This window comes from Mus musculus, chromosome 8, assembly GCF_000001635.26.
Source record: "Mus musculus strain C57BL/6J chromosome 8, GRCm38.p6 C57BL/6J".
Taxonomy (NCBI): Eukaryota; Metazoa; Chordata; class Mammalia; order Rodentia; family Muridae; genus Mus; species Mus musculus.
The window spans coordinates 69,174,409-69,186,029 of record NC_000074.6 but is presented as its reverse complement, the minus strand read 5'-3'; the positions used below and the strand labels follow the sequence as shown (position 1 = coordinate 69,186,029).

Here is an 11,621-nt window from a genome sequence, read left to right as displayed (position 1 = left end):
CCCATGGTACATCCAGTTCCAACCTCACACCCAAATACTGCCCACTTTCTACCTAACTGGGCCACAATAGGTTAGTATGCATGCCCAGCTCTCTACCCACGGTGTATTTGAAAGAGATGTCAGTGCTACAGTAAAAGTGTCTTAGTCATGATGAGTCACAATTGTAATCCTAGCTCTCCAAAGAAAAGTCGTGAGCTCAAGGCCAGCCTTGACTACTTACTGAGAATATGTCTCAAAAAAGGAAAAAAGTGCCATATGTAATACCCACTTTGCAGAACAGGAAACTGAGGTCTAGCCTAGGATATGACTTTGTAATAGCAAAGGTAGGGCCAGAACCAGAAAGCTATAGGCTCCTTTGTCCAGTTCTCTGGAATATCACAATCGTGACAAAATTGAGTTTGACCAAGGACAAAGTTGAGTTGACAAAGATCTGTAATCCACCGTCCTTAGTCTCTCTTTGGAGTCCACTGTTACCTTCAAGAGCCAGAACAATTGTTCTGTATCCTCCCTATTCACCAAAATTCCTGAGACACCTCTGAGAAGACATGCTTATACCAAGTCAATGAGTGGGGCACAGAAAGAAGAAAAGGCTTCCATCAAAAGAGGCATCATTCTGCCTGTGGTGGTTAGAGGTGGGAGTAAGGATGGAACTCGGAACTGGAACTGGGGAACGTATAGATAGAGAGACGTCTGGCATAAACTCTCCTGTCTCAGTCTCCCAGGTCTCCCAGGTGCTGGGATTACAGGCTGGCTGGCTATTTATTTTCCCTCTTTAGTGTTCAGGAAGCTAGAATTACATAATTAAATAAAGCTTTAAATTAATCTAGGGTCAAAAGCAGGAGGGAGCAGCAGAGGTTTGGGGCAGGAGAGTGTCAGAAAGACTCTGATTCAGTCATGCTATTAGTGATCCCTACTCTCCTTCCCTTAACCTGCCCCTTTCAGGGCAAAGCTGGCAATTTCTGGACAGCGCCTCTGCCTTCAGACTGGCCTGCTTTTCACTATCTTACCCTCAGTGTACCCTCAGATAGGTGGTGAAAAGTGGGTGGATGGCTGATGCTTTTACTGCTGGGGATCGAAATTAAGGCCACAACCTTTATCTCTGAGCTAATTATCCAGCCCGCCCTGCCTATATATTTCTACTTTATATTTTGAAACAAGGTTACACTTCGGTGCTCCAGGCAGGACTTGAATTTTTAATTCTCCTGTTTCAGCCTCTCTCAAGTCCCTGGGATTACTGGCTAGCATCACTCAGGCTTCTGAAGTGTCAAAATTTAATTGGATCTTTTTGAGGACTGAAGTCAGGAGGCTCTGGGCTCTCTGGTCTATAATCGCAGCAAGGTGAAGCAATACCCTCATAACCCCTCTAGACCGTTAGTTTGGTCCTTAAACCAAGAAACTCAACCTTTTGCTGGGGTTGTGGCTGGGAGTTGGGCTGGAGAAATCACCGGTAAGAGGCAGAGGTAGCAAAGAAGAAGGGAATGCAGAAAATGGGTAAAGAAAATGCAAAGGCGAATAGAATGCAGACAGAGAAAGCAAGAACGAGGAGACAGTGGAAGATGAGGAAAGATAGAGAAAGGCTGAACAGACAGGAACCCCCGAGTGTGATGAAACGAGAGCTAAGAAACTGCGAGCCTGACCGGCGCGGGCTTTGGGCACAGAGGAGCCAGGAGGTCGGAGCAACCCCAGCTGTCAGTCTGGAACAAAGGCCGGGGAGAGAGCAGGACAGGGTGCAGGCAGTGCGGGCCAATGAATGTCGTTGACTCTGGCCCCGCCCCACTCGTGCCCCGCCCCACCCCGCCCCGCCGGCGGCCAGGGACCCAGCGCAAGGGCCAGAGCGCCCGGACGAGCTGGCGGGCTCTGGGAGGCTCCGACAAGCTCACAGTCCGAAAGTTTCTCTGTCTTTCTGCTGCTCCTGGGAGTGTGACTTGAGCGACGCGGGATCCGCCGGCTCTAGGAGCCCTCCAGAAAAAGAGAAAGGGGCACTGCACAAAATACACCGAAAAATCAAAATCTGCAGCCATTTGCAGCTATCCCCAAGGCGGAGGAGGACAGACAGGTAAGGTACGGGTACCCAGGGTCCTGTTCCTCCTTCGTGCAGGGTCTACAGCTCTGCGGACGGCCCAGACACAGGGAAGACTTCGCTTTCTACAGCATACCACTCCCGGGAGTGAGTCCGCTCGTCTGTCGGTCTTTGTCTGTCTGTGTCCGCGTCTGTCTAGGTGTCTTTGTTTCTACATGTAACTATCGGGGTGAAGGGCAGTGGTAGGTGTGGGGGAGTCTTCTTCCCTGTCACTGATTGTATTTCTAATCTGACCCCAGCCGGAAGGAAATGGTGTGCATCAGTCAATCCTTATGTCTTTGTCTGTCAGACCGGGGATTCTCGTAAACCTGAATTTCATCTTGGAGACGTGCATTAGGTGACATGAATGTAGAGATGAAGAAATGAGAGGTGAGGAAGTGAGGCCACAGAGACTGGGGCCCCAGACAGAGGATCCAGCTGCTGGCGACTGGCTAGTGAACTTTACCTTGCTGGCTGGAACTTTGGAGGTACATGTGTCTGGAAGGAATAGGAATGAGCTTGGACGAATACACAGGTAGACAGACACATAGACACACACTGACACACCTCAGTTCACTCCTTTTTCTCATTCACCACAGGGAATCAGATCCCCTCTGTTTTTGCTTCTCATCTGCCCTGGCTTCACTCAGCAATAGAAACCCAAACACCACGGACCAGGTGATGTTTCCCTTCCCTGCTCCAAGTGGAAGGGATTAAACTGTGGCACATGTGAGCATTCTGCTCACCCACGGGTTGTCAGTCCTCAATTTCCCAAGCACTAGAGATGTTTAGGGATCCAAGAACCATGCCTTCTGCCCTCAGGTTTTCTGCATGCTCCTTGGATTGCTGAGGAGCAGGCTCTGGGTTCTGGGTAGCTGTCATCGAGACTTCTCCACCAGAGGGTCTCTCCTCCCTGGAAACACAATCTAGTCTCAGCCCATCACAGAGAGATGAGCTGCCCGCATGCACTTCTCCCAGAACCCAGATCCTGACGGGGGGGGGGGGGGGGCTGCTGGTAAGGGATTTTGAGGATTTGTAACCTGAGCTTCCTTCAAGTTCAGAAACAATTTTCTGCAGGCAGACAGAAGGAAAATGGAGGTGTTTGAAAGGTGTATGCACATGAATATCCAAGTTAGAGTTTACAGGGGTAAGAGTCTTCAAGGTTGGCACAGAGCAGAATGTGGGCAGGAGTCTGTGGGCAGAGAATGCACCCTAATCAGGCAATGGCCCACACCTTGTATTTACCTAGCTCTTTCTTCTGACCATTTTCAGTGCATCATAGATGTTATCTCATTTGTTGTCTCCTTTATCCTCACACCGTAACTACCACATTAGTATGAGATGTGATTTACTCTGTGTCTGCCAGTGAAGAAACAGAGGCACCAAAATGCAAGGGTGTTCCCTGAGATCCCATAACCAATGAGAGCCAAGTCCATCATTAATGAAATCCAAAACTTCATGTCTTAGCTGTGGAGATGGGAGTATAGAGCACTCATCTGCTAGAGTTGAGAAGAACTGTCTGTGTGTGGGGGGAGGGGGAGATGGCGGGGGGGGGGGAATGAGAGCATCCTTCCTGGAGGGTTCATGGAAGGACCAGACATTTGCTTTTGCTCAGGATGATTGTCTTTCCTATTTCTAGCCTATGTCTTGGCGCCCTCTGCAAGGCAAACCTGCTTTAGCCATTCAGTCTGTGCACTCTTGAGACTGAAGGAGATTTCCTTGTGTGGCTATCTACCTCTGATGGTTGCAGGAGCTGAGGTAGGAGAAGTATGCTGTTGGGGAGTGCTCTGGGTGTGCCAGTTCTCTGAGAGTGTGAAGAGTGCTCAGTTGCCATGCAGGGTTAAGAAGCGAGATGTCTGCATGTATGGGTGAAGAAGTAGATCTCTGTTCCTGAAAATGTATTCTTATGCCTTTGGGCGTGTTTAACAGTCACCCCACAGCTTTTCATTGGATGCTACAAAACGCAAGGCTTTGGGACCCACAATGAAGCAGGAATGAATATCATAGTCTGGGGTTAGTTTCCTTGAACGAGTGCTTCCTTGAAATTCAGGGGTTCTGTGTTTGAGACCCTAACACTACATAAACCTTCATATGGTGGCACAGTATTATAACCAAACCTTGCCCAAGTGGTGGAGATAGGAGGATCAGAAATTCAAAGCCAGTCTTGACCACATAGGAAGTTCAGGATCAGCCTGTGCTACCTGAGACAATCTCAAATGCAGAAAACAATAACAAACAACCCAACAATAAGAAATATACCAAATAAGGTCATGGCAAATAATCTATTTTTAGCAACTTCAGTCCAGTTCATTTATGAATAGTATTGTAACAAAGTTTAATACTATCCACAGAGTGCCGTCCAATCTCACAGCATTGTTTTAACCACAGGCATCTGCCTCTGTAGGTTAGTCCCCCAACCATCTTGCCCTTAGGTCCAGATCCCATTTCTTCTTCTGAGATATTTCTACCATTTGGTGCTGCCACCACAGTGACTCATTGCTTCCCCAAGAACTCCAGAGTTTCTGGGGAGGAAAACCACAGTGAGTTCTCAGCTCAAAGTATAGTGTCTACCTACTCTTTCTGTGTGTTTGTCAACTCACAAGAGCAAATATGGGAGGAGAAGGTGCTAGACCCAATTCAGTCCTGGGGTCTGGAGTTTGTGCCTTCAGAGCTTCAGGCAAGCAGTTGCAGAACAATGAATGGTAAGGGATTTAGCAAAAAAAAAAAAAAAAAAAAGGAAATTCCAACTGCCTGGGGACTCTTCAGGCCATTTACATCTCAGCACTTTGAGTTTGCCACCTTTGAATGGATCTCCTTGGTGCTACACTTTGGACACTGGTGATTCTTTGGAGAATGTGAACTGCTGTTGGGTTTGGGGAGGTAATGTGGCCCTGCTTTATGCTTCACATGCACTTAGCATTGTGGGTAATGATGTCTCCTATTGTGATAACCACATATGCTCTCGGGAGCCCATGAGCATTTCAATTTTTCTTTGGGAGAACATTTCTTATGCTTGACAACCTGAATTTCATTGTTATTTCATTAAAAACTGAGACAGAGACTCATGTAGCTCAGGCTGTCCTGAAACTTGTTATGTAGCTAGGAATGACTTTGAATTTCTTTTACCAATACTTAGATGATTGGCATGTGTCACTATACCTAATTAATTCAGTACTAGGGATCAAACCCAGGGCTCCATGCAAGTGCTTCTAACTGAGCTATGCCCCCAGCTCTCATTTGTTAAAGGTCTTGCCCATGTCAGGTGCTAGAGACATGAGTGATACTGTTGAAGAGGCGAACTAACGCACTGAGCTGAAAATTGGTGATGTTAGTTAGAAAGAATTAATTAGAGATAATCCCACTGAACTAACAATCCCACACTAACTTTAGTACAACAGCTGTCTCAAGATGGAGGTAAACTGAAGATGCCAGAGAGGAGGTAGGTGGTCAGGACTTGGTCTAGAAGATGAGCCTAAGCAGGTGTGTCAAGAGAGTAGGTAGAAAAGTAAGGTCAGCATTCTGCTTGCAGCTGAGAGCTGAAGAGAACCCTCTGGGGCTCTACACGCCCCTCATGGCAGTTGGAGGATGAAAAGTGGGAGGGAACTAGCTCTAGTAAGTTTGCAGTTTGGCCCCCACAGTGACTTCTTTAAGTTTTAGGGGGGTGGGCAAGAGACCTTGCCTAGACTCAGGCCTAGCTGGGCTGGCCTCCCAGACTCTTTGGCAGAGTCACCTTTGTAGGCTTCTGTTCCCCTAGATCCTGGCTTCCACCTCCTTAGATAACTCCAGAGCAGTGAGGAGGAGGTTGGGAGGTCTTGATGACCACCAACTACAACTGCCTGGGAAGCAATGTGTATCAAGACTTTTTTGAGTTTCTTTTTCCTTTTTAGCTTTTTTTGGGACAGGACCATATATAACCCAGGTTGGCTTTGAACTGTCTGTTCCCTCCCCACAAGTCTTGAAGTCATGATCCTCCAGGACCAGCCTCCCAAGTGTTAGGATTAGAGTTGTGCCAACGCAGTCCCAGGTTTGCTTTTGGATGGATCCAGACTTCCCCAATTTCTTTCCCTCCCTCTCCCTTTCCTCCTCCCTGCCTCTCCCTCTCCTCCTCCCTCTCTCTCTTCCTCCCCCTCTCTCCCTGTCCTCCCCCCCCTCTCTTTCTCTCTCTCTCTCATAGAAACTACACTTTCAAAGAGGACTTCCTGTTATCATCATTGATAACATCCAACTGCCCTATACTGAGTAAGATGAAGGAACTCACCCAGGGTTTTCCACTGAGCACTGATGCCAACTGATGGCGTGAGTACTGGTTGTAATATAGTTATGAGGCTATTGGGATTCATTGATTTTTCTTTTCTTCTCCGTCTGTCAGAAGGGAATGGTGCTTGATGTAGAACTCAGGCCCTTGCTAGGAATGTATGTCCCTTAGCACAGAGCTGCTCTCTCAGCCCCTGATCTTATTAATTAAATAGATTTAGGCTCCCTATGTCATTGACAAAGGCCTAATAAACAAAGAAAGAGATATCTTTAAATTTGGGGCCAGCATTCCCATGGTGAAAGGAGAGAATTGACCCTTATAAAGTACCCTTAGCATCAAGCATGCATGGCTCCAAATAAATAATAAGTTAAATTTAAATGATAAGAGTATAGCTACTCTGATAAATATGTAATTTGAGGGTGATAAAGGCCTCGAACTTTTTTTTTTTATTGTGCTTCTTTTAACCCCTCCATGCTGTATATCTCATAAATCTGCTCAAATCAAGCCAGGAAGTAGCCAAGGATGAGATGTCTATTTGGGGTTTGCTTTAAAGAATGATTTCTATGTGTTAGATTTCTCCTTAAGTTTAGTAAGTTCATGTGATTTACTGATGAAGTTCACACTGAAATTAGAGCCAAAGCTTCCTCCAAGGAAGCCGAGTTAATGTATATAGCAGGTAAGTTCCAGAATAAAACATGGCCACAGTCTCTCTGCTGGGAGTCAACACATGGTGTGGAAGCCAGACTAGAGTTTATCACATATGGAAGGGTCCCCTAGTTGCAGATGGAGTGCTATAGGAAGAAAGGGTTGGTGGGAGAATGGAAGGAGACAGCACCGAGAGGGGATTGTTCTAGTGGGTACAGTATATGTCTGATTTTTCTTACTAAGTGACAGGCTAAATTGGCACCTAAGCTGATGTGATGTGGGCTGTGTCCACTACCTGGAACAAAGGCTGTCCTTTGCAGAACACCAGTAGATTTGCTTTGCCACTTTATCACTGTGGAAAAGAAGACTGCTCTCAGATAGAGCTCATCATGTTCTCTCTCTCTCGCGCGCTCTCCCTCTCTCTCTCTCTCTCCCTCTTTCTCTCTCTCCCTCTCTCTCTCCCTCTCTCTCTCTCTCTCTCTCTCTCTCTCTCTCTCTCTGCTTCCCCCCTCCAATTCATTCATTCCCCTCTCCTGTAATACCCATGCACAAATGTACCATTTCAATATCTGTGACTCTCAAAATCCTAAGACCCAAAGAGCCACACCCTGTCTTCCTGAATGCTCTCTCTGTGGCATGACCTGAGGTGTGGGCAGTCAGCCCATACCCTAACACCACAGAACCTCAATTTCTATCATCCCTAAAGCAGTTTTGGGTAACCATGAATTCTTCACAGCTGTAGTTCCTCCCAGGGCAGAACCAGTCTGGTTGAAACACTCAGCTTAAGGGACATACAAGAAAGGGGTCCCTCAAGTGGAGCTGAGATGAAGGATGGGGGTGCCCTTTGCTCTTGACTCTGAAACTCTGTTGCATGCATCTCATCCAGGTGGCTGGTGCAGCTCCTGCCCCAGGCACTCAGGGCAGGGCTGTGTACTTGGCTCAGTGGCCTGCTGGCTTTGGGGGCAGCTTCCCTCCCTTTGCTGTTGCAAAGCCATTTGATGCTAAATCACCCTCCTCCTGGCACCCTGGTCTGCTAAATTGGTCTCAACTTGCTGTACTTCCACCCACCACCTTAGTCATTATTCGCTGGCAGCATTCAGAGTGGGTGTAAAGCAACCGAACATTATATTCCTGCTGTAAAGAGAGAGAATTGAGTATAGACATGCACAGAGGGGAGAAAGGAAAGGAGGTAAGAGGGAGAGGAAGGGGGCAGGGAGACAAAGCTTAGGGTTTGCCAGTACCTTTCCCTGGAGAGCCCAATGATGTTGGTGGGGCTGTGCCGTATGTCAGGGAGACAACACAACTGAGGGGACATCTCTGCTGAACTGGAAGGTGGGAAGGTCAAGAGACACAGGGAAAGAAAGTCCTTCAATTCTGTAATATGAACTTGTTACCCCTTGCGCATTTGTTCTCTTGTGTTAGGACTTAGCCTTTCAGCTCTGTCTTTCCTCCCAGCTGAGATGATAAGCCCTTTAAAAGAATGAGTACCACGTGTCCAGTGTCCTGGTACAGGCTGAATTCAGCCTGCTGAGATGGTAGCCAGGCTTATGTTCACCCTTTAGGTTTTCCTGTGCTATCCAAGACACACAGTCAGGAGGAGGAAAGCAATGTTGAGGAATCCTGAAGAGCTTGGGTACCGTTTTTTTAGTAAGGAAGCTTGGGGGGAGAGAATTACACACAGATCACTCAGTGCAGAGAAACAGAAACTCTGATACCCCACCGCACCCCACCCCCCAAGGCAGGGAACTTCCTTCAGAACGTGTATTTTACCCAATATTGGACTGGGGCTTGCAGGAGCTGGATAGCGGAGTGGGTTCTCAGGACTAGCATCTGGGGCTGTGGTAGGGAGGAAAGAGCAACCTGAACAGGAGTTCCTATACGATGCTGATGGCGTGGGTTTGGTCACTCAGGAAGAGGAACATGACCCTAGCTCTCTAACCCAAGTGGGCTTGAGAGCTAATGTGCTCCTGGACTCAGGATCCTTCTTTCCAGCCCTCTGCTTGAGCAAGATAATAGAGAAATCCTGAGACAAGTGCCCCAACACAGCTAGGGAGCCTGGAGCACTAAAAGCTGTCAAGGGGAAAAGAGACCTCGAGCCCCAGGGCTACACTTGACCTTTCATCAGCTCCTAAGAGGTGACTCCATCTTAAGCAGGGTCCACTCTATCCCTGAGCAGCAGGGTCCTGAAGAGAAGTGCTTCAGAGGAGCAATTGAAACACAGAACAGGTATCTTATTGCATCATTTAGAGGTTAGTTCCAGGAGCCCATAATGAAGGGACAAGGTTATCTCAGCAGTGCAAGTGGCGGAGGTAGGGAGGTTTGTATTGGGCTCACAACTTGAGACAACACCTCCTCTTTATTGATCAAAATTCTCTGAGCCTTAAGGCTTCTGTGGCTCAGGCAGACAAGCCTCACCACAGGCAGGTGGGGGAAAACCGGAGAAGACCAGAGAAGCCCCTCCCACCTCCATCTGCACTGTAAAGGGAACTGAAGGAGGCCGGGGAAAGAGCTTCCAGCTGCCTTGGGCTCCTCCCCTAGCCAGACTTGCAGCTGCCTCTTGAGTAAATCTCAACTGCCAGTGGCTGGTGGGCAGGTGTGGGCAGCGCCCAAGGCTTTTCAGTCTTCAGTTTGTCGTGTATCAGATTAGGAGAGCTGTGTGTGCAGCCTCCCAGAGCTCTCCAGCGGTACCCGCTGACCTCTGTTGACTTAGAAACCTCCTGGAGTTACTTTTACACAGGATATACAATCAAGGGTTCAAGTCTAAGGTGGCAGATTTTCAGAGAACTAAAAAGCCTGCCAGACTTCAAGGGTAGAATTCCTAAATAGCATTCTTTCTGTAACACCCACTCCTAGCCCCTCATCACCCCACAAAAATTGTTCCCCAAGTTATTTTTAATCTACTCAGCTCTAAGAGCCCACTTCCTTTCCATTTAATTCCATTCTTAAAATCCTAGGGTAATCAATAGATTCTAGGTCCCAGGAATAGTAGATGTATATCTGCCACAAGGGGTCCCTGGTCTGGTGCTGTGGATGAGACAAGTACTCTTTTTTTTTTTTTAGATTTATTTATTTTTATGTATATGAGTACACTGTAGCTGTACAGATGGTTATGAGCCACCATGTGGCTGCTGGGATTTGAACTCAGGGCCTCTGGAAGAGCAGTCAGTGCTCTTAACTGCTGGGCTATCTCTCCAGCCCGAGACAAGTACTTTTCTGTATATGTTTTGAGACAGTCTTTAGCTTAGGTTGCCCTCAGACTTCCTAGGCAGCTGAGAACGACATTGAACTTTTGATCCTTTTTCTCTACCTTCCACGGGTTGATATTATAGACTTGTGGCCAGTTTTGTACAGTGCTGGGGATCAAACCCAGTACTCCGTGCCTATTGGGCAAGCAGCCTACCAACTGATCTACATCCCTGGGCACTGACAAGCACACAGCCCATCCTGGGTAAAAAGAGGCTTTGTAAAGTGTTTTCCTGGAGGGCACAGAGCTTGAGAAGATCTGACAGAGAAGGATGTCACTGTCACATGGATGAATAGTGGGCGGTAGTATAGCTGACAAGAGGCAATGTGGCAGCCAACCTTGCATGATCTGTTGGGATCAGATAGAGAAGGGCCTGTGCTCAACTGTTAAGTATACATGCTATGTGGGAGACAGAGAGGCAGCGAATAGACCTTGGCTAGGCCGTGGAGTATAGAATGGATCCGAAGACTGCTCATTTGAATACTTTTCTCCCCTATGCTTCTCTCCTACTTGATAGCAGGTGTTCCCAGAGCCCCTGTGGCCTGGACTGTTTGTGTAGCTGAGGCTTCAAGGAGGAGTGAACTCCTATTGTGAGGCCAAGGCCAAGGTGCTAGGCCCTGTATTTACTTATCTAACGATACATGACTGACACCTTTCTGCCTGGACCTGCATAAAATCAAAAAGGACTCCATGAAAAACAAAACAAGCTAGAGAGATGCTCTGTCAGTAAAACACTTGCCTGACTTGGCCTGTCTTTGGATCCCCAAAGCCCCAGTGCTGTAAGAGGGAGGGCTAAGACAAACAGATCTATGGGGAGCTCGGAAGGCAGCTAACATGGCCTATGTCGCAAAATTCCAGACCAACAAAATATCCTCTCTCTCTCTCTCAAAAAAAATGGTTAGAGTGAGGTCAGAGAAATGGCTTCACATGTAAAATGGTGGCCTGGGTTTGAATCTGGAGTGTACTTAAGGGTGGAAGACATATGCATGCCCATACACGCATAAAGTATAACATAGAAACTAAACTGCCTGTGCCTGGCATCCAAAGTTGTCCTCTGACCTCTACATACGAACCATGTACATGTACCAGCACATGCACCTTTATACGTGACTGCACACAGAATCTGAAACAAAACAATGTAGATGAAGACAGAGAAGCCCAGAAAGGGGGAAGGATTTGCTCAGACTCCCTCATAACTAGTATTCCCACTCTAGACTCACTTATACTTTGTGGGCCAAGTGTGAAGAGCCAAAAGAATCCATGAGATCCTGACTCCCCAAGGGTTTTCCTAGGGACATAAATATGCATGCATCATTTCTCCAGGTTTTTTGAAAATTTCTCCCAAGTAAAGAGATTCCTAGAACTTCAGTGATAGCTCCTTCCTATGGCTGGAGGAGGGGAGGGGTGTGTGTGGTGTA

The 11,621-nt window shown here is 47.4% G+C and overlaps 1 protein-coding gene across 5 annotated transcripts in view; it reads left to right on the top strand.

Annotated features, from left to right (window-relative positions):
- Nucleotides 1–1,780: 1,780 nt before the first annotated feature.
- The window catches only part of Lzts1 (leucine zipper, putative tumor suppressor 1), a 51,591-nt gene continuing 41,750 nt past the window's right edge, over nucleotides 1,781–11,621 (top strand). The window contains exons 1-4 of one of the 5 annotated variants that reach the window (XM_030243385.1): nucleotides 1,781–2,056; nucleotides 2,370–2,737; nucleotides 3,699–3,817; nucleotides 6,234–6,355. The gene's annotated coding sequence lies outside the window, so the exon portion shown is untranslated. The remainder of the gene's footprint in view (nucleotides 2,057–2,369; nucleotides 2,738–3,698; nucleotides 3,818–6,233; nucleotides 6,356–11,621) is intronic. The other 4 variants (XM_006509608.4, XM_030243384.1, NM_199364.3 and 1 more) reach the window with 4 other exon arrangements.